Below are 23619 nucleotides of genomic sequence, written 5' to 3'. Positions count from 1 at the left end.
CTTGGAAAAGATAAAATCTTTCAAAGGCAAGAATGTTCAATGGGTTTTAAAAACAATGTGGGAAACAAATACTCCTTTCAAGCAAAAAATAATCCAAATGTAGGTCAATATTTCTTAAAAGGATGATTGGAAACCAGGTATCTTGCTAGCTTGAGCAATATAGAATTACTGCTATTAAACCATTTTTCTCTTAAGAAATTTGTGATTTCATTTGGCTTAAACTAACACTTGGACATGCATGTAATCAGGATATTAATCATTTATAACAGAATGGACCTGCCAAATTGAGGGCTAGTTCATGTGCAGAAAATAACTTAAAAAAATGAAAGTAAGTGATTGGGTTGTTTAGGATTGAAAGCCATCTTGTTGTTTTCCCTTTGTTATCTCTTTATATCTGATAGTAAGGACTACCAAGTTCAAATAATTAGTAATTTCATCTGCATTGTATTGAAGACACATAATTAAGCTCTGGGTTATAGTTACACAAAGACATATATTACCAAGTGATGAGCGTTGTGAAAATACAGTAGTTTTCTTTCGATTGAAAGGTTTAGACCAGATTACAATAAACATTTAATTGCATAGAGATATAATGTAACTCATCAATAGGAGAAAAGGGAACAGCAATTGCTTTCTCTCTAGGATGAAACTCTCTTAAAATAATAAAATTCTTCTCTCCTTTTAATCCTCACTTATTGAAAACTGAGCATATTTTATTTGATTCCATGACTCTCTTCCTAGTTAAGATATTGACCACCTACTTCTTTCATGAAGGTTTAGAGACAGAAATTCTAGGTTAATGATGCTGGTTTTGTAACTTCTAAATTCTATTAACTTCAGCCACATCCAATTGTTTTTCCTTTTAAAAAAGCTGTTCTTGAGTTTCCTGTTTTTACAAATGATCTGCTATTGTATTGTAACACAAATGTGCTCAAGTGATTTTGTTGACGTATAGTAGTAACCCCTTAGTGGTCTTTGTGGAGTTTTTGTTTGTTTGTTTGTTTGTTTTGGTTGTTGTTGTTTGCATTATCTTGTCTTGTTCGAATACAAGTTTCTAATCATACAAAGTAAAAGAAGACATGTTCATCTATCACTGTGAGAAAAAAAAAATCCAGTAAATCAAAGGAAAACTGTAATGAGTCACAAAGAAAAAAAAGTGGTCATAAAATTAGCTGAGAGATCACGTAGACAAAGAATAATAACCTCAGAGATGTGCCCAAAACCAAAACAGAATACACAATCAAAAAGGCATTACAAGAAATAGGAAATGGAAAGTTCCACAGATAAGCAACTTATTTTAGAAACAACGAAATAGAGTATGTGGGAAACCAACTGAGCACAATAAATAAATCAGAGCGTATTTAAACTTTACATATAATATATGATGGAATCATCTCTCTAATATCTCTTTTACATTAAAAAATGAAAAAGATTTCAAGAAGATTTGATTATTCTTAGATCTGGGTAATTATATCTTTGAAGGCTAAGAAAAATTTATTTTTGAAGAAAGTATACTTTGCTAATGATAAATCACTGCATTGCCAAAAGAAAAATAAATGTCTTCAGAAAATGCCAGAGAAATGCACCTTTCACGTTCTATACATTAATAAATTCATGCAAAATAACCTAATCTGATTAGCTATCTATGGCTGTATAACAAATTATCTCAAAACTTAGCAGCCTAAAAACAATACAAGCTTATTATTTCACAGTTTCTGTGGGTCAGCAACTTCTCCTTCAAAAGTTCTCACAAGATTGTAATCAACACGGTCTCATCTGAAGGCTCACATTGATAGATATAGAAGTGAGTTCATTTGTGGTTTTTTATTTATTTATTTATTTTTATTTCATGTATAAGTGATATCATATGCAATTTTTCTTTCTCTTTCTGGCTTACTTACTTAAAATGACAATCTCCAGGTCCATCCATGTTGCAGCAAATGGCATTATTCTGTTCTTTTTTTATGGTTGCATAGTATTCCATCTTGTTCATTCATTATCTATTTATTCTTTCATCCAGTAAATATTTTTGAGCCCTTGCTTCTGAGGATATAGCAGCAAACAAAACAGATGATGTTCCTGTCCTCATGAAGCTTATGTTGTGCAAACAGAGATAGAAAATAAACATTCAACATATTAGCTAGTGATACTTGCTATGAGAAAGCAAAGCATGTTACAGGAGGGTGGCTAATTTTACATACAATGGTCAATCCAGGTCTCTCTGAACAGGTGACATTTGTGCAGATACCTGAAAGAAAGAAATAAGCAAGATGTATAAATAATAAGGTGCCAAGCAATTCAGAGGGAAGAGAAAGTGCATGTCCTGAATTATGGGCATGCATTACATATTCACAGAACAGTAAGGAAGAAAAGATGATTAGAAGCATGGTGAGGATTCGGTAATTGGAAATCTGGGGTGAAACTGCTAGATTGTGCAGGCCTGATAGGTCATCATACAGCCTACCATTTCTCTGGGTAAGCTGGGAAGACACAAGAGGGACAAAATCAGAGCTATGTTTTAGTAGAAACCCTATGAATAGTGTATATAGAACAGAAAGCTGGAGGTGGGGTATACAAGACAGTAAAACTCTACTGAAATAATTCAGCTGAGAAATGATGGTGGCTTGAATGAAGGTGACAGCAATGGAGGTGGTGAGGAGTGATCAAATTTGGGGTATATTTTGATGTGTGGTGAACTTTTTATTGGAAAATTAGATGTTTTGTGTGAGTAAAACAAAGGAGTTGTTTTTTTGCAGATATGAAATTTAACAGATAAAATTAATCCTTAAGTTTACTGATGGAATTTTCATACAAACAGCTTAAACTAGGTTTTTTAAGGGAAATATTTTTTACTAAAAAAGAAAACTGCCTTTTAAAATTTAACCTGTTCTTCATCTGATTTAGAATTCTTTACAAATTTAACGCAAAAACATTTATGCATGTTTCTGAAATATTTCACTTCTCACAAAGTACACCGTGAGAAGCCTATCTCAGAGAAAATTATGTAAGATTGATTCACATCAACTTTCACTGTTCATTTCTAATGAAAAAAAAAACCTTTAAAAAGTCTTGATGGATGATGCACACAGTATTTCTTAAGTATTTCAAATGTCAAAGCTTAAGAATCAGTTATGTGTCCTGGAGTGTCATATTGACAGACTCACTCTCCTCTTTACTATTGATTTACTCTCTGTTGGACAAACATAAATATATAGAAGAGAAAAAAATCTATTTTTTATAGTGACTAGAGTTTTAATTCCTGAAAAAATTATTATTAAAAGTAGAAACAATAAATATAAATAAAGGAAGCTGTAAGTAAATAAAAAGTAGCTGTATCTAATTTAACTTATTGAATTAGTTTTGCTTGGACATGTATTCAAAGCAAGTAGTATAAAATTACTTTTTTTTTGGCCCCTTGCAGTATATTGAGAAGATTGTCAACATTGTGATCTTGGTCAAGTTGCATCATTTGGGGGCCTAAATCTTTCATCTGCAAAATGATAACATTGGATTATATGACTACTGCAGTCAAATATTATAGTTTATAATTTTATTACAAAAAAAGATTAAAAAGTTATAAAATTTTACTATTTCAAGATTCATAATTTTATATAATGAGTTTAATTTTTCTTTATCTTTGGAGCTTTGCTAAATTAGTCATCTGCTAATGTATCTATGCAACAATTATGTTTTATTTATTGTGTTAATATTTGCAGAGTCATATATGAGGCACTATCCTCTCCTCTTAAATTTTCAGTCTTTTTTGAGGACTAAAATAAACAAATATGATACAATAAAAAAAAAAATGAGAATGCTCTGATAGCACATGGTCCAGCTTGGGTATTTTTTTTAGTTGGGACTTTATGGTTGCGAGTTACAGAATCCCAACTAAGTTGCCTCTACAAAAAAAAGAGGTATGTTGGAAAAAATATCAAAGATTCTCTCACATATAAAGGAAGTTCTATAGCAACCCTGGCATATCTGAAAACTTCAGGGTTTGGAAGAGGAATTCAACTCTGCCAGTACTATTTTTCTACATGTCTTTCCTCTGGACTGGGTGGGCATCATTCTTTATTCTACAGACTGGCCTTATTCATGTGATAGCAAATATGGCCACTAGCTGACCCAGGTTCACATGTTTCCTGTTCCATGTGCGAGGAAGAAGACAGTTTTCTTGTTAGTACTGTAAGAAAAATATCAGCGTTTAGCCTGATTGGACAGGCTAAATCTGTTCTAGACCAATAGCTATTGCCAGGGAAATGGGGATAGTGTGACTGGCCAAGCAGGGCCAACTGTCCTCCTACTTTAATAAGAGGTAAAGAAAGGAATCTGAGCCGAAAACAACAACAAAACAATAATTTCCCCAGTGGCTAACCCAGAATATGGAAATTCAGAGCAGGAAATATTTGACTCTTATCTTAAGAAGTGATGTGGAGGAGGAAGAAAAGGGCACTAAAGGCATGGGAACAGGAGAACACGTTAGCACTTCAGCCAACATTTGTGTAGGGCTGCTGTGACGGGTGTGAGGTGCTGGTGCGGGGGTAGTGAAAAATGAAGTGTGACATGTAAGTTGGGTCTCACTAGACAGGGCTTTTGTATTTAATGCTAAAGCTTTGAAATTCTCTGACTTTGATGGAAAATTATTGAAAAAGGAGGTCAAGAGACTATCCGGACAAAACTAGGAAGAGCTTGAAGTGAGCTAGAGATGTGGAAAGAAGGGCACTAGAGAGGAGATGAAGAAGGATTTTGGAGAATAATAATTGGCTCTTTTGTGAAGAAGCAAGGTCAACAGAGAAGGTAAAGTCTAGGATGAATTACCAGATGGCTATTCACATTGGCAATACAATCACATTGACAAAACTGGTACCATGAACACTGAACAGAGAATAACAGAGAAGCAAACATAACTGACATAGGAAAACACACTTTTTGATGCCATCAGAATGTGAAATTTTCTTAGGCATTTGCATTACAAGTCTTGCCTTATGATTTCAACTTGGACAATGTGATCGTTTGAAATTCTAAAATCTTTCATTTTTCCTATCACTCAGCCATTTCATTATTATTATTATTATTATTATTATTATTATTATTTATTTTTTTTTTTTACTGAATTTCTCTTTGATTGGTCTGATACAGTGAAATTCCAAATAGAAATATTTCAATCTCTGAGTTTTACTGGAAGCCTGACTAGCTGATTCCAATATGGGATTAACAGTTATGATTACTTGTGTGACCTAAAAAAGATCAAGCAATCATTTTTAAATTGAGTTATTTTATCTCTAAAATGATAACTAGAGTTACTGTCAAAATTCAAACATTTTTTGGGTATTTTCTTGGAAGACAGACTGAGAACAAATACTATAAACCAAAATGAAAGTGGACCTATAATATTCTACTATAAGAATAGTCAGAGAAGGAGAAAAAAAAATCAAGAATATAAAAGCCTGACCCTTGATTGCTGCCTTGTTCTTTGCTCCCAAAGGTTGAATTTTGATGGGAATTACGTTGCTACTTATTGAGTCCACATCCCCAAGATTCTCAAATAAGTCATTAGTCACCTAAATTCTATGTCTCTGCCCTGATTTTGCCTTAAGCTTCATTGAAAGGCTTTGCCCCATAGAAAGAGACCCTGGGCACCTAGAACAGGGATGGGGGTAAATGATACAATGAACTTACATTTACACAGTTCATACTATGAACCAGGCACTGCTATAAAGTGCTTTGCACTTACCCAACCATTTAACTGTCACAGTAATGCTTAGAGATAGGTCTTTATTTATTATTCCTGTTAATTGAAAAGTAAGTAGACTAATGTTGATATCTTAAGTGATTTGTCAAAAGTCCTAAAGGCAATGAGAGTCAAGGTTTAAACCCAAGTAGCTATCTCTAGAATCTCTAGGTTTAACCATTGTGGAATTCTACCTCTCAACAGGCGAGAGAGTCTAATGTCACTGGGTTTCTGCAGGAGGGAGAAGCCTGTGGCTAACGTGTCCCGGGGCTTTGATACACCTTAAGTTTTAATTTTGGGGTAAGGCAGTTAATGTTACTCATCTGCTGCATTTATTTCCAGAAGGATCTCAGCCAGGAGAGAAGTTACATTTAAATTTAATCTTATAAGAAATTGACTATTTGGTCTTAAGCTTCCCACTTCAGATAATTTTTGCTGTATATTTTCAATTTAACCCAGCGGTAGGCAGTTGTATTTGAGTAACCTTAAATATTTGAATTATGGAAATGGTTTCTATGCATTACAGGTCCAATGACACTATGTAGTATGTTAATATTTGTTTCAAATGTGTATTGACAATGACATATTAACAAGATGAAGTCTTTATGCTTCCCAGATTATTCCAATGTTGTGGAAGAAATGAAGCAGCAGATACATTTTAACTTTCTGCTATTGTCATAACAGAGTGGTTCTCTGTTGTGGTGTCTGTATTTATTATTTGTACAAACACTCTGTTTTCAGAATTACTCTGATCCAAAGATACAGTGAATCCAATGAACACACTGTGCATAGACAGACAGGTGCCTCTTGGTTTCTTTGCTCTTCCCTCCATGCTGTTTTGTGGTGATGACTGGGAACCTTTAAAAATTGGTTAAACCTGTTTTGTCACCACACTAATACATTTAAATACCCAATAGATTGGATATCATTTAATTACATTGTTTAATAAAGCAATCAATTGTTTCAAATTAGGCTGATACATTGAATTATTAACCATGCATGATTCTGATAACTACTGCACGAGAAGGTCTGCTGTAAATCAGGTGAGCGTATTATAAGGTGGACAGGGCTGCATTTACATGTTATTAGAAAGTGAATTTCCAAAATGAATGTTACTCAGCTCTCATACATTTTCAGGGTCCCTATTATGTGGCTTCCAGTGAACAGTTACTGATGCTATTTTCCAAGTAGTATGTTTAAGACTTCAAATGATTTAGCTTACATTAAGACATATTGTTTCATCTTTTTGACAATTGTATTAAATTATATATAATATTATATTTGTGTATTAAGCAAGTCCTACATATTTCTTATTACCCAATTATAGATCACATTAGAATGCAGGTCAAAACTATCAAGGGAATATTTGCAAAAAACTTTAAGTGACAAAGAGTGAAAGAAGGTTTTTTTAATGTCTTGTTTTGGTTAGATTTGGGGTATTGATTAGGTTAAATACAAATAATTTATATTTAAAAAGGAATTCAAAAATCTACATCTTCTTGTAAATAAGTAATGAGATGCAGTAATGGAGTTCTATTCATATGCAGTCTAGATAGACAAGGTTACCCAAACCTATGTGAAGGCAGATGAGTCCACACCCTATAAACCAGAACAGAATTGTAAGAGAGCTTGAAAGACTGACAGTTTCCACTGAGACAGGTCCTTGTCTCCCACAGCTGTTTCTTCCCATCCTACTTACATATGACCTCTGTTCCTGAATCTTCCTCCTCTCACTTCTTGAGAAATTTGAATTGACCAACAAATAACTCCTAATCTGCAGAACAATTTCTCCCTCTTTCCAGTACTGATCTGGACCAACTATTTTCAAAATTAGCTCAATTTTATATAACCCCTGTTGCTAAAGCTGTGTTAAATTTCCCTCTCCTTCTCTGTGACAATGCTCGTTGTGAACATTCTTGTTGCCAGCGCTTTGAATAGTCTCAGGCTAATGATGCTCTGATTTTCTTTCACCAGATCAACAGAAAATTGAGCAATGTGTTCACTGAACAGTGTTGTTGCAAGAACCAAGGTGACTTTCTATTTCTATTGATACAAATTTTAGGAAGTTAATCAAGAACAGGGAAGTCTTGTAGTGCCAATGGAGCACTGTCTCTAATTCACCAAACTAATAAATAAATGTTCATTGCAATGAAAGCAACACTCAGATTTTTACTTGCTTTGGGACACAGTTGCCCTTGGGACACAGTTGCCCTTAAAAGGTGGGCTAAGGAGAATATAGAAATTTGATTAATTAAATAGGATGATAAAATGCATCCATAGCTGGGCCTGCTTTGTTTTCAATTTCATTCAAAAGTCAAAAACAAAAACAAAAAAGAAAAACATGAATTGGGGTCTGAAGTTCTAAAACAGAATCATTTTTGTTTACCTGGGGCACTTGAAGAACATCTCTAAATCTCAGTTTTCTCATTTGGAATAAGTAGAACAATAATGAATTGAACTAAATGTGGAAAACTAAGTCCTCTACGCCTTGTGAATTAGGCTTATGAGCAACAAGTGATAAAAACCTATTCAAACCACCTGAAGCAAATGTAATGATGTCTATGAAGAAAAGCTTTGTCAGCTGGAAATTGTTATATACATTCATCAGCTATTCCTGTGTGAACTGGGGAAAAAAAAAACTTTTAAACTTCTGCTTACTTTTGTGGGGAAGCTAAAAAGCACAGGATATAAATCATATCAATCCAAACTACCCCCAGATTTAGTAGAAGGCGTACGATTTAGGTTCTTATTTAAGTCTTCCGACTGACTCACTGCTGCTTCCACGGTGATTGGTGTCAAAGATAAGCATATAATTTAGACCAAACCGGGACATTCTTTCTTTGTTAGGAAGGTTAAAAGTTATTTTCTTGCTTCTGAATTCACAGTGCAGAAAGTGTGTTCACTGATAGTTGGCATTGCCCATTTTCCCACCGCATAGAGGAAGCCTGACCATATTAACAGAACTGTGGCCAAAACACAGAGAGAAGCAGGGAACGTAGACTCGTCTTCCTCAGGTTTTGTGAAATTGGCCTTTTTGAAAAATTTCTCTACTTTGAGTTAGGTTTTTGCCAGGTGAGTATTTAATACACATGAGATTTGGTGGACTTAATTCTCCACTTTCAGTTCAGTGGTTAAGCATACAATTTTCTAGAAGAACATCTGAAAATATTAATAATATTAATACCAATAAGACAGTCTTTCATGGTGTGTACAGGGGAAAGTGAATGGAACCAGACAGACACCGAGACAGATTTACATAAAAACTGGAATCAAAATAAGAGCATTGAATATGTATGTATACAGCTAATAGATTCTTATGACTGCCTTGTCTGTTTATAAACTATCTAATTCAGTCTTTTTGTTATTTTTAAGTTACTGACTAATATTGTAATGAGTCCATTTGGACACCCTAAGGAGAATAACCTTTAATGATCGATAATGTATTATTTTTAAGGAATGGTGACTGAATTCTTTACAATGTCTCTTAGGTGTATCTGCCTTCCCAAAGTTCATGTCCTTACACATGTCCTTTTTCCAAGTCTATTACACGGTGTGCCATACTTATTTAGATTGACTTGCAAAATACAAACTTTTAACCAGAGTGCATGCGTTGGATGTCATTTATCAATGATCTATGGGACTGTTGTTTTTGGAGTGCTAACTTAGTCGTTCATGCCACTTCAAAGTATGTGATTTGTCTTGAGGACAACATAGGACTGCCACAAACAAAAGCAATTTCAGAACTGTTTCTTCACTATTAACATACTGTGCTGACTTAAGGACAGCTGACTCAATGCGTCAGTGAAGGACATGTTGCAAAACCAGGTTGTGTGGAGGCTGCCTAACAATGCAGCTTGTCTTTGTAGGATTTTTATAGGGCATCGTTCTCTTGTGCTCTTTAGGGTTGACTCAGTTCTGAGTTTCTACTTTCTTATAAGAAGATCAATATTTTCCATTGTGATGATCTCAGCAACCCATGATCTGTATCCTACAGAACACAGTAAATATTTCTGTTACTCACTCTGTTCTAGAGCTATTCCATACCTTTCCTTCCCTGTGACCCATCACTTCCTTCAAAAATGCCTAGATTCTTCATTTGGAGAAGGATGAGTAAAACAATTTCAATATAACCAAGAACTTTTTAGTAGCAACTAGTTATGGCATTGGAAAAATGTTTTTATTTTAATTTATTAGAAATGATTCTATTTCAGATCCTCAGACTCCAATCCATGTGTTTTTTTTTGAATGGTTTTACATTTTGAATGAAATTGAAAATAAGGCAGGTTCCCTCCTTCCTTCCTTTCTCCCTTCTCCTTCCCTCCTTTCTCCTTTCTCCTTCCCTCTTTTCATTCTCCCTTTCTTTCTTTCTTTTCTTTCTCCCTTCAGTCCTACCTCTTAGCCATGCAAAACAGGACTCAAATTTCTAAGGGGTTGAAGGTGAGGAAAATCAGGTAAATATCTAAGCAGTGATGTTCTAGTAAAAACAAAGCAAAACAAAAGCCAGATATGCAGCATTTGCCGATCTCTGTGATGTAAAATATACCCACCAAGGCCACTTTCAAACTACCAACCTGACATCACTGAGCATGGAGCTGGGAACAGATGTGCACATTTGGCTCTAATTAGCTGGAGCCTGCTCCAGCACATCACTGAATGTGAGCAAGGAGGGTGGAACTGCTTAGTAATTTATTACTAATAAGCCCTTTTGCTTCCTTTAAGGTAAACCGCACTCTACTCAGTGGAAGGCCAAGAAAGACATTTTCTAGAACCAGTAGCAGCATCAAAGGGACGAGATAGAAAAGACATCTTCTTTCATCAGCAGTTCTGAGGACTTGATGCTTGCATACTCTCAGACTTGAAAAATCCTCAATATTTGGCCACCTTTAAATAAAAACCTAAAAATTTTCCATAAGTAATGGATCTAGAGTTTATTCCCAAAAGCATTCAGCAGCTTCCAGGCTAGTTGTGATTCAAGAATCAATGAAGATAGAAAATCATTATTAAGTGCACTTAATTGTTATTGTTATATTTAGAAATGGGAAGATTTGCAGTAAGAGTCAGTCTCATGTAGAAAATTAAAGCAAGAAAAAGGAGATGGAAAATATTAGGAGGAAGCAAAAGAATAAAACTACAAGAAGTTGAAGCATGAAGTTCAAATACATTAAAACGCCAATTATCTTTAAGCACCACTAACTCTAATGGAGAGGATTTTCGATGAAATATACTAACTTACCAGTATTTCTCAAAGAACGGTCCCTGAACCAACGTAGAATTAACTGAGGTGACTCTCCCCTACTGAATGAGTCTCTCCATTGGGGGACTTTGAGATCTACCCTCTTTGATAAACTTTCTAGATGAGTCTGAAGCATCCGAATTTTGAAAACTTCTGCAATCATTATAAATCAACTTATTTCTGTCAAAAAGCAATCCAATAGTAGGTGTATTATTTTCTTCCTAAGAGAGCCCTGCTTTTATTTGGTTAAAACACACAGTTAAAAATAATTGCATGGGGGTTGCTGTGTTCTAGCCAAAGTTTTATAAGTGGAGATTCCTTGGTAGGTCAGACTGAACTGCCCTGTCTTCTGCCCTTCTTTCTGCCTGAAATATGATCAAATTCCCTGGAAGCAGAGCAGCATCCAAAATTATATGCTAAGGATGGCAGGTCAGGAAGTCGGTATGAATTTTGGTCCTTGATGATTTCCTTAAGCAGCTGCACTGACCTCAATTGCCTATTTCCTGACTGTTGTTACTTGAAAAAAGTAACTCCTACTTGTTTTAGCCACAAGGGTAGGCCTGATGCATAAACAAACAAAACCCTAAATGCTACAGGCACTAATGTAATGGCAAAACAATAGAGGCAATCATTTCAAAGAATTGAATTTGGTGAAAAAATAAAGGAGCATCATTTAATATCAACATATGTATGTGGAGTAAAAATAATCTAATTTTACATAATTTTCTTTTGGTTCATTTAATTCTTTCGAAGTTAACTGATGTTTATTTTCATTATGTCCTTTGTAGAACTTACATTTTATGGTGAAAAATGGTAAATGTCTGATAATTGCCATTTGACTATGAGCCTTTTCAACAACTTACAATAAAATGTGTATAAATTTAATCTTCTTGCCTGATACTCTTGATTGGTATGAAGTCATTCCATAACACAAAAGGCAAATCACATTTTTGAAAATAAAGAGAAAAATATGTTTACGAAGAGGGAAATCAGAGCTTTCTAAAGGAAAATTTTAAAAGACTGAAAAAAAAATAGTCAAAAATTATGAAGCTGATAAAGGACTGACTGTAGCAAAATGTGACAGGAGAGAATGTCTCAGATTTCTGGTATCATCTCTTGAATTATTAACAGCCTATGTAATTTAACTTCATCAGAGACTTCTGAATAAAATGCTACAAATAGAAACTGAAAAAAGAAGCATAGAACATTGGATTGAAATCCAATAAATTTATTTTTCAAAATCTCTTCACAATTATTTTTGTATTTAAAAGATATTCTCTTCAATTTTCTGACTCAATTTAAAGTGAACACAGCTTCTGAGAGCTGCTGATGGAATTAAAAAAAAAAAACAAAAAAAAACCCCAGATAGGACAAGTACCCCCAACACAGTGGGACGGGCCCACTGGAAGCCCTAGGCAGGAAGAGACCCATGCCAGCAAAAAGGCCACAGTGGTGCTGAGACAGGTGACTGGACAGGCTGGCTGACCCTGGCTGGCTGGCTGTCAGCGAAGGGGAAGAAAATGCCAGCATGTTTTCTCTTATCCCACAGCTCGCTCCTTGAAGGACACAGCCATACAATAAGACATTTCGTGTCCCACAACTGCTGCATTGATCCCAAGGACATACCCCAGTATCTCTTTCTTTGTTCTCTGTTTTTCACTGAAGTTTCTGTTTTAGGGCTGAGCTCCATGGGAGACAAGAGCCAGTAATAAATGACTGGCATCACCAGAATGAGACAGTGATGGCACAGCCTTCCAATAAAAGACCCCGAGGCCGGATTGGGGGCTGGAGATGTCCCGGCCGGCTACCTGGCTGACAGTTCCCTGCTGGAGTGTTTTCTCTTTTTGCCTTTTTTTCCCCCCTTCCCTCTCTGAGCAATAAATAAAACAGCTCTTTTTCACTCTGTCCATCTGCCTCTACTGAGAATTCTTTCTCAATCGATGGGCTAAGACCCACATGTTTGAGGGGCTTGCCCACCTGTTTGCTGGGCTTTCCAATTTGGGGTCTCTATCTGCTAACAGTATCTCAGTCAAAAATTAAAAATCAAAAACCAGGATTACAGGGGAGTGGACTTAACATTTTTTTTCTTGGGAGAGGATATTTTGTAGATGTAAATACAAGGATAGGAAACCCCCAGCCCAGTTCCCCTCTGAGACCGGCACTGAGTTGTCTGCTTATACCCGACTCCCCCCTCTACTGAAATGAGGAAAAACTATCACCTTTCAGGTTTTTTGCTTAGAAGATAGTGATGAAGAACACGGGGGGATCCTGTTCTCCTATCAGAATGAAGTAACTATAAGATGAGCAATTCTCTTGCTAATAGTAACCTCCTCTTTGGCATACTCTAGTGACTTATTAGGGTAGTGTGGCAAGATTTAGTGTCTTATCGTCACACTTTTAACTGCCTCGTTCTGTTCTTAGCCCTAAGGAATTTTTGGTCTAGCACAGAGAGTTGAGAGAGAAGCTTTTAAAGGAGGAACCCCAGAGAAGCAACAGCACATTCTCATTATCTTAGCAGTAACACCTGGAAGAGCAGAGCACCTACAAATCTTAGGTGCTTGGTTAGGGGGGTCTGCTTTATCTCCGTTCTCGTGTTCCCAGAGAGAGGGACTTCCCTGGAGTTGTGCTCTGCCTTTCAATCCTGCCCGTGGAAGGGGAGCTGAGCCTGACATCCTACAACTTGATCTTCAGGTCCAACTGCCTGGCCTGCCCTTTTCCTTTCGAGGGGGCTTGTATCTGAGTGGGTAAACCTGGTTTCCCACATCCATAGAAGTCAGTTGAAATGACTCAGTATTCGCCTCTGCTTTAAAAAGCCACAGTCTAGACACAAGGGAAAATGTTGAGAATATCCCATGGTTTTATAGGCACTCCTGCTGGGTTCTTACTTTGCACTGGCACCAGAATTTCTTATTAACGAATCCCTGTACGTGAACCTCAATTTCTCTGATAACTATTTTAATACTCCTTATTGTCTAAACTCATTTTTAACTGAGTTTTCTATCTCCTATCCAAGTCTAGTCATTAGTTGAAATTCTCAAACCCTGAATGTAAAATCTGTCACAGCTAGGCCATTAGCAATGGTTGAAGATGAGCTTGATGGTGCCCGCGGCCCATGAGAACGCTGTGAATCGCTTTTCCTACATTCCTGGAGAGAAACCCTGAGTCTCAGACTCTGTTCACAAACTAGGAAACATGCTTATATATACCTCTTTTTTTTTTTCATGGATTAAATTTCTTATTTTATGCCCTCCTTTAGGCTTATGCCTACTTATCTGGCCTTAAAAATAACTGACCTCTAGTCTTACAGATTCTTGAGCAATTTCATTTTCTTTCCTTTCTTCCTTCCTTTGTCCCTCCCCCTCCTCTCTCCCCCTTTCTCTTTCTCCTTTCCTTCCTTTCTCTTCCTTCCTTGATTTCTTCTTTTTAAAGCATTCTCCCAATGGATTTCATCCAATCTAGTAGCTTCAAATAACTAGGTCTTACCGCATCTATGTCATCACCCTGTTGCTACGTGTATTTCCTACTACCTATTAGTCATTACCACCTGAAAGTAATGCAAGCACCTGAAGCCAGATCTACTCTCATTATTTCCACCTATAAACTTGTTATTCCTCCTACCTGTGATTCTTCCAAATCATCTACTTTTGCCTCTTACCAGGCTCTAAACACAAAGGACTTAGTTACCAAAACTGTATACGACAGTCATTGCTGACTCATCTTTCTGCTTTTGTCCCTAATTTCATGTTCTTGGCCCACGATCTTATCAAATATGAAAATAAAAATACATTTCTCCCAGTACTAGTTCCTAAATATATTGTTATTGAAGGGCCCTGAGGCAGGTCTCCACCGAGTATCAATTTGGGGCCAAGATTTATATGAAAGAGAAATGTAAGATGACATCAGATTACTTAATGTAGTTCAAGAAACAGTACGTGAAATTATAAGAAGTACTTAAGGAATGTTAAGCATTATGAAATAAAGGGACATAGAAAGCAAAATAAAGAATAGAGAGTAATTGGAGAGGAGTTAATATTGTGAACCTGTGAATAAAGTTAAACTCTGTTAGTCCTTTAGTGAAATTTTCTAGGCAAAAGTTGCTTCCTGAAAGGAACTAGTACATTTTTTCCTATGATAAAAAAAATGGCATTATGTGCTATTACTTTTGTCAGAGTGCTTACATATATTTTTTTTTTTGATAAAAGAATGATTTGCTTCTGTTTTGCCTCCTTTCCATAAATGTTTCATATCAATTTGATACACTCTATTTTTTAAAAACACATTAAAAACTTTATTGTATCAAGTGCCAGCATGTTTAACTTTGCATCAATTTGAAATACTTCTGGTTGTTTTGCAGAACACAGTAGTTGCATGGCTTCCTTAAGTCTTAGTCATGTGCCTTTCAGGCTCCCCTACTCTGACCTACACCCCTTCTCCACAATGGGGTCCTCTTCAGTCTGTTCTGCCCCATGCTGACATCCAGATAACCCCAGCGACACGGAGAACCTACTTCCAGAGGGGCTGGCCCTGTCGCTGGGATGGCTGCGACGGTTTCTCTTCTGTTATAGAGCTGAGCCCCCACTGGGTAAGTCCCGTCCTCCTCCAGGAAGCTCACTTTTCTGTTTTCTCTTTGTCCTATTTTTACCCCTAGCCTGAGTGGCTTACTGTGGACATTCTAAGCAAAATTAACTCCAGTTAAGTTTCACAGAGTATTCCAAAACCTTGAATTTGGTACATGATTATTATCATTTTTTTTCTTCTTTTTTTCCCCCTTTTTCTTAAGTTATTACAAAATATTGGCTACATTCCCCATGTTGTACAATACGTCCTTGTAATCTATCTTACACACAGTGGTTTGTACCGCCTACTCCCTCATCCCTATAATTGCCCCTCCCCTACTCCCTCTCCCCACCAGCAACCACTAGTTTTTTCTCTATATCTGTGAGTCTGCTTCTTTTTTGTTTTATTGTATTTTTGTTGTATTTATTGTATTAGTTTGTTGTATTTTTTAGATTCCACATATTAGTGATATCACATAGTATTTGTCTTTCTCCCACTTATTTTACTTAGCATAATGCCCTCCAAGTCCATCCATGTTGCTGCAAGTGGCAAAATGTCATTCTTTTTTATGGCTGAGTAGTATTTCATTATGTATATATAACACAACTTATTTATTTATCTGCTGATGGGCACTTAGGTTGCTTCAATATCTAGCCTATTGTAAGTAATGCTGCTGTGCACATTGGGGTGCATGAATCTTTTTGAATTAGTGTTTTTATTTTTTTCAGATATATGCCCAGGAATAAAATTGCTGGGTCACCAAATGGGACCTGATCAAACTTAAAAGCTTTTGCATGGCAAAGGAAACAATCAACAAAATGAAAAGACAACCAGCTGAATGGGAGAAAATATTTGCAAATGATATGGCCAATAAGGGATTAGAATAGACAACACATATAAATAGGTCATACTACTCAACATACAAAAAACAACCCGATTGAAAACTGGGCAGAAGAACTGAATAGACATTTTTCCACAGAGGAAATGCAGATGGCTAAGAGGCACATGAGAAGATGCTTATCATCACTAATCATCAGGGAAACGCAAAAATCACAATGAGATATCACCTCACACCTGTCAGAATGACTATCATCAAGAAGAACACAAATAACAAATGTTGGCGAGGAGAAAAGGGAACTCTCATACACTATTGGTGGGAATATAAATTGGTGCAGCCACTGTGGAAAGCAGCATGGAAGTTTCTCAAAAAACTAAAAATAGAACTACCATATGATACATTCCATAAACCAGAAACCTTCCATAAATTTTAATTTTTAATGTATTTTTGCTATGTGTAGTTTTTTTTTTTTTACAAAGCAGCCACTTTTTATTAAAGGTATAATTATAATGTGTATAATTATATACATAGTTATAATGCAAGGTATCTGATACATTTTGGTGTAGCTTTACAAAGTACTTTACTTTCAGGAACTGTACTCTTCCAAATGAGCACAAAATGATAAGCTTAATCTCATTATAATTTTTCCATGTATTTTTGGATAGCACTAGAAAAATCATTAGAAATAACAATTTATCTGATTTGAAAACTAAAATGGTTAATACGAAAAAAGGATAATGTTTTGGGAATTAAATTAATGTGACAAAGAACACAAAGGGAGCTGTAAAATGGATAGTTAGGCAACATGTTGAAACAAACCAATGATAAAATGAGGACTGGGTGGTAATGACACAGAAATGTAAGGTAGAGTGAAGTAACAGAGAATAAGGCATCCTTCGATTCTTTGGAAAAACGTGAGAAGCATATAGGTCATATTAGGATACAATTTTTATTTGACTATCAGGATAAGTTAAACAGCATATTGCTTCATTTTGTCTGAAATAGCTTGTAAATTTAAGCTTAAATAACAAGGTAAAAAAATGCAGAGTATTAAAAATTAAACGTAAGAAAACAATATAAATAATGGAGTAGGTAGAAATGAAAGTGATTCAGAACAAGCAATTTGTTAGATTCTAATCAAATCAAAAAATTAAATTTCTATTATGAATGACTTATATATACCATATATTAAATGTCACAGATAATATTGAAGGTACCTTAAATATTGCTATTTAAATTTTTTAATGTAGAGAGATTATTGTGTCCAAGTTATTCTTTATTGTTAGAATACCAAATGGAGGTGTTTTTTTTTTAAGGTCAAGCAACAAATGGAAATCAGAAAAGTTTGATAAAAATATTAATGAAGTCATACCAAAAATAATTACCTACCAATTCTTGATTGCATACACATAGCAAAGAAAGGTTTTTCTCCCCCTCTTCCTTTAAAACATATAAGAAAACACAAGAGGTATAAATGATGATGTAACCAGCCAAGTCTATTCTTTCATGCCATGACATAGGAAACTATACAGTCTTGGATAATGAGAAGTAGAATCAAATTCCATCACTGCAAATAAATGTGTGATCTTAACCAAAAAATTTAATACCTCTTAACTGCGGCTAACTGTTCTTGAAATTCTAAGTGTACTCTAGGTCTCTAATGATCAAAATTCCAATCTCCAGGCATAGAAGAAAAATGACTCTCTACTACTTCTCTCCTTGATAAGCCAAAAAAAGGGAATCATCTGGTCACTGTTAGTGCATCTACACATACATGTCTCCTGGAAAATATAGTTTACACATATGCAATACACATTTTGTAAACGTTTACAAAGGCAAGACGAGTGTTTTGTTTTCCCTTTTTCATCAGTGTGTAGCACGGCACTTAACAAGTCTGTAATTGTGGAATGAATGAATCAAGAAGTGAAAATGATTTCTGAGATTCTCCCTCTCTTGTTTGCCCTTATCCCATGATTAACATGTTTCCACCAATTTCACTTCTGAATTCCATCCTTTTCCTGTCTCCAGCGAGAAATGGTATCCATCTTATACTTCAGTGTGAGTAATGAAGAAAGAAAAATTTGAAAATTAATTCATTAAAAAGAGGATATTTTGGTGCCATCATGATAAGTGAGATTATTACATTGTAGAAAAAGGTGTCTTACTGATTATTTTTATACAATAGAAGATTTAGTAAAATAAATACATAAAAGATTTCAATAATAATTTAGTGCCCTTTAAAAAATTTAATTTTCTAATCTGTAATTAAGATGTTTTTACTAAATCATTCTTAGTCATAACTACCTGTTGAAAGACTTTTGATACACTTAATAAAGTGATCAAACATAATAAGTGTTCTAACTTAGTATCGGTGGGTATTAAGAGCTAAATTCTTCTGAGATGGTGTATTAACATTTTTGGATTTTAATTTTGCAAAGAATGAAAGCACCACTTTAAATCAGTTAAGCATTTCAGATGCATCATTATCCTAACACACGAAACAATGATGGACAATAGCTCTTTTATCATCCTGGTAATGAGAAAATGATTCATTTTTATTAAGAAAGCAATTTAGCAATTTAGAATTTTAAGTGCTCTTGAAAATAAACAATAAGATAATATCAATTTTCATCCACCACAAGATATATGTACTATACTAATTTGATACATTTAAAAATCTCTAATAAAATACTTCATAATACAATTGTCTTTTCCAAATTAGCATTTTGTGAATCCATAAGAAAGAAATCTAATGAATAAATGTGTTACTACTATTTTCTGTACTAATTTTCAAGAAAATTTTTAAAAAGGAGCATATTTCTTCCTTACGGCTTTCTTAATATCTAGGAATATAAAAAAATGTTCAATAAACACTAAGTAAAATATTGCAAGCCAATACTGTTTTAATCCAGTGGGATTTATCATTATTTGAATGAAAAACCAAATGATTTTTCCATTATATCTTTTAAATATACAGTGATTATTTTTATTGGACCATGAATCATATAAAAATATAAAAAGGAAGAAGAAAACTGAGGTTTTTTAAAAAATAATAATTTTACTTACACTGATATACATCTTGCTTGAGAGTTCACAATTTGCTATCAAGCAGAGAGAAATCTGCTACCAACTTAGGACTTCCCCACCTCTCCTTCCTTTAACTCAACACCTATCAGCTGAAGGGTGATATTAAAATATTTAAATTGACATGTGCCAATATCGACGTGGAGAAAGGGAAAAAACGGTGTAAAAAAAAATACGCAGTAGCAGTATATATACTTATAAAGAAAACATTCTCACTTTTCCATGTTAATAAATTTGTGCTCCCATGTTAAAAAGACAAAAATAAAAAATAAATGCAAGTAATGTGGTAAATTTTACATGCTACTTGATCATAAAGCAAAAGGAATGCAGCTGTAAAGAGACTTTTTCCTCCAAAACTACAAGGAAGGGACTTCTTTTTAAAAAAACATGTCTTTTGTATAACATAAGCAGAATGGAGGATATTAAGACATAAGGAAGAAAAATTTAGAAAAAAACATGGAATATCAAAGTTGACTTGCTTATAAATATGAATTGATTAGAGAAAAACTGATGAAAACTATCTTAAGATTCCAGAGGGGAAGAGCAGTAATGTGATGTGGATTGCTTGGCATCAACTACTGGACACACATATTTGATTATTAAATATATCATATATATAGTATGAAAACCTTAACATAGTGTATACTTCTCTTTCTTTACCTCCTGGGCTTTTTCTCTTGTTTCACATGTGGTACAAAAACCCACACTACACTGTAGTGAACATCAAGCACCTGAGTTAAAAAATTACTTTATTGATTTTTACCATAAATGTAATTTTGAACTTTGGCTGAATTTTTTTCTGTCAAATTTGCTATACTCTTCAAACTGAGTCATGTAAAAGTTATAACTCAAAAGATGTGTGTGCCTGCATGCATGTCCGTATTGATGGTGGTAGGCCTCTCAGCAAACCCAATGGAAACAACTACTGCATTTAGATCACATTATTTCAGCCTTGCTTGATTATCCAAGATCATTGATAAGATCCTTCAAGTGTCTTTAATTTTATTGTTTCTGTTTATTTTTCTTAAAATCTGAAGTATAAAATGGCAGGTAACACCTAGCACTATATCATAGCTTCAATTAAAGTAAACTGAGAAAGCATTCAAAGATTGTTTAGCAACTTATAAATCTCCTTTTTAAAATTTAAACAACAGAACAAAAGGCCTTTGATAAATGCTTATTAGGCAATGGTTTTCAGGATCTCCAAAGGAACCTACTCTATATCAGATCTTGAACTAGGAGCTTTAACATGTGTTGATTTTATTTAATCCTTCAAATAAACTATAAAAATAAGCACTACTCTTATTTTTGAAGATGTGGAAACTGACATCCTGAGAGACAAAGTGTAACTTGTCACATCTCTTTAAATCAGATTGCCCGTGGAGATGTAGCCCACATATACTAAACAGAAAGAAGTACAAAGGTTTTTATCACTCTAGTGGGGGTCAAATGTTTGACGACTTCTTAGTTTTGCTAGTTGATGCTTTAAAGGGAGGAAGCCAGGAAGCACCATTAAGAAAATGTTTATGTTATGCTCCGGGAAAGCAGCGGGATCCTGCTGTGACCATCTGCAGGTTGGGCAGCCCTTTCCAGACAGGGTTTCCAGTAGGAAGGAAATAAAACCTCCCAAGAATATAGAGTCGGGAGCCAGAAATAAAATTTCAAAAGCATATCTGAAGTCATCATCTGGCCCTAAGAAATGATGGTAACACAAGTACAGCTGAACAGAAAAATAGCTATCTGCAGGGGAAAAAAAGAGCCGCAGTAATAAAAATAGCAGATCCCCGAGGGCTCACTCAGCATGAAACTGTACAAAACAGAAAAAGGACAATGTGTAGTAATGCGTTTTAAGAGTGAGATCAAGGGAGTGAGCAGCAAATTTGAATTATAGGATAAATAGATATTGATTAAGTTGCAAAGGAAATCTATAACACTGCTGTAACTTACCTAAGAAAACTGCAGATTAATAAACCATACTTGATGAATACATAGCTTCCTCAGACTAATGAACTATTACCACAGAGATACGGTCAATCAGCCTAAGTAAACTCACTCCTCTCATTTATGTGAATAATTAGTTCCATTTTAATTTATTTATAAATTTAATTACTTTTTTTTTCCAGGCACATTAGTCTAATATTCTTAAAGAGTCCATTTTGGAAACAAAGATTCTTTTGTAGAAAAGCAACTTCTGAACCCAAGTGAGACCATTCTCATAAATTTGTATTGGGGTGAGTTTCTTTGTCACTCACCATCTGCCTATTAGAGCTCACAAGAAGGGAAAATGCATTCTGAAAGCAGGTGCCCATGTAAATAGAGCATAAATTTCACAAAGACAAGTTCAAGTGAGGACTTGCAAATATGAATGGGAACAAGTGTTTTCAAAGTACTTTCCAAACTTATTCCCCTCAATTTCTCATGTTATAGTCATGACAGTTAGTGCTTTAGCTACTCTGATAGAGATGCATTGTCAATCAAAATTAATCAAGTTCTAAGTAGTTTTTAAAGATCTCATATTCAGTATCTGTATCACACTGTATCACACTGATGACCTTTAATTAATTTAATCACACTGTAATTTTCTTAAAACTACAATTTTAACATTTAAAATTAAAAAAAAACTCTTTAAATGCAAAGAAACAAATTATAAAAGAGAAAGAGTTTGAGAATTGATAGCATTATACTACATAATACTCTATAAGTAATTCTATAATCCAAGCAAAACGTGTGTGGATGAATTAGAACAGAATCAAAAAGAAAAGTTTTTTTTAAATAAATTTTATTGTCTTAACATATTTGAAAAAGTAGGTCAAAAGATCTATCTGGAAACTTGAAATAGGTAGGTATTAGATTAACAATAAATTAACAGAAAGCTGTATAATATATAATAGGTGTAAAATGTACTGCGTATGTAGTGTAATGAAATTTAAAAAAACACACAAGGCTTTTATTTTCAAATATGTGCATATTATACAGCATAATCATAAAATATCTAGATTCAGATGTTTCTCTAAATTGTCTGTTGTTATAGATTATTGCTTTCTTTTGCAGCTTATAGAATATTTAAATTAAGCATTTAAATTATAGAAGCGATACATACAAAACATTGAATAAGACATAAGAATATAGAACAAAAAAACTTCTCTGATCACACAACTCCATAGAGGGTATTACTTTCAACAAGAAAACAGTTTCTGCTTTTGTTATTTTGACAGTTGCCCATATAACTTTAAATGTTATACTTCTACTTATTGTTTCAACTTTTTGAAAGTTGTCTATTGGCTGCCTGCTATAAAAGTTGAGCAGTTGATACACAATCTTTCACCGTACTTCCCACTACAACTTCAGGCTATGGCTAATTTTATACTGTGTTTTCTTGTGTCAGTATTTATCATTTTAAATACTGTATGCATATCTATAGTCTATGAAAAATCAATTTTAATTAGTATACGTAAACTCCCTAGTATAAAATATGGTGCTTTGATTATGTTTACCTTTTCCAATAACTCCATTCTCCTTTTAATAGTCCACTTTCCCTTACTTTAAAATTTTTAAGGCTCTTTTTCCAAAATCAACAACCAACCCTCCAATTCACCTGACACCACCTGGGTGTTTAACAATTCAATTCAATTCTGGCTCAGCTTAAAGGTTCAGTCCTACATACTGCTCCCCACTTCGGATGCTGGTCACAAGTCCTATACTGGTCCCCGTACTTCTGATTGAAGTACTGCTATCAACCCCCACTAAATAGGGAGTTCCCTCAACTCCATCCTCAGGTTCAATCATTTGCTGGAACAGCTCACAGAACTAAGAAAGACACTTCACTGCATTTGCTGGTTTATTTTAAAGGATACAGATGAACAGCCAGATGAAGATGTACATAGGGCAGGGTCTGGAAAAGTCTCCGGCACAGGAGCAACATGTAAAAGTGTTCACCAGTTTGGAAGCGCATCAAATGCTTTTGTTGAAGAGTTTTTGCAGTGCTTAATCTCTAGCCCCTCTTACCTCATTTCCTGGAGGTTGGTGGGTGGGGCTGAAAGTTTCAGCCCTTTGATCACTTAGTCTTTCTGGTGACCAGAGCCACCCCGAGGCTATCTAGGGACCCCACCCTAAGTCACTTTATTAGCATAAACTCAAGTGTGATCAAATGGGGTTTCTTAAGAATAGCAAAGGACA

At 34.8% G+C, this 23619-nt stretch overlaps 1 long non-coding RNA gene across 1 annotated transcript; it reads right to left on the bottom strand.

Moving 5' to 3' along the window:
• Positions 1 to 1717: 1717 nt before the first annotated feature.
• LOC116156290 (uncharacterized) lies at positions 1718 to 23575 on the bottom strand. The gene is made up of 3 exons (XR_004140038.2): positions 22938 to 23575; positions 2202 to 2248; positions 1718 to 2093 (listed from the first exon to the last, which is right to left on the bottom strand). It is a non-coding gene; the product is annotated as an uncharacterized LOC116156290 (long non-coding RNA).
• Between the last annotated feature and the right edge of the window lie 44 nt (positions 23576 to 23619).

Source organism: Camelus dromedarius, chromosome 11 (assembly GCF_036321535.1).
Source record: "Camelus dromedarius isolate mCamDro1 chromosome 11, mCamDro1.pat, whole genome shotgun sequence".
In the NCBI taxonomy this organism is placed as follows: domain Eukaryota; kingdom Metazoa; phylum Chordata; class Mammalia; order Artiodactyla; family Camelidae; genus Camelus; species Camelus dromedarius.
The sequence above is the reverse complement of the archived record's forward strand: the minus strand, read 5'-3'. Positions and strand labels throughout refer to the sequence as shown.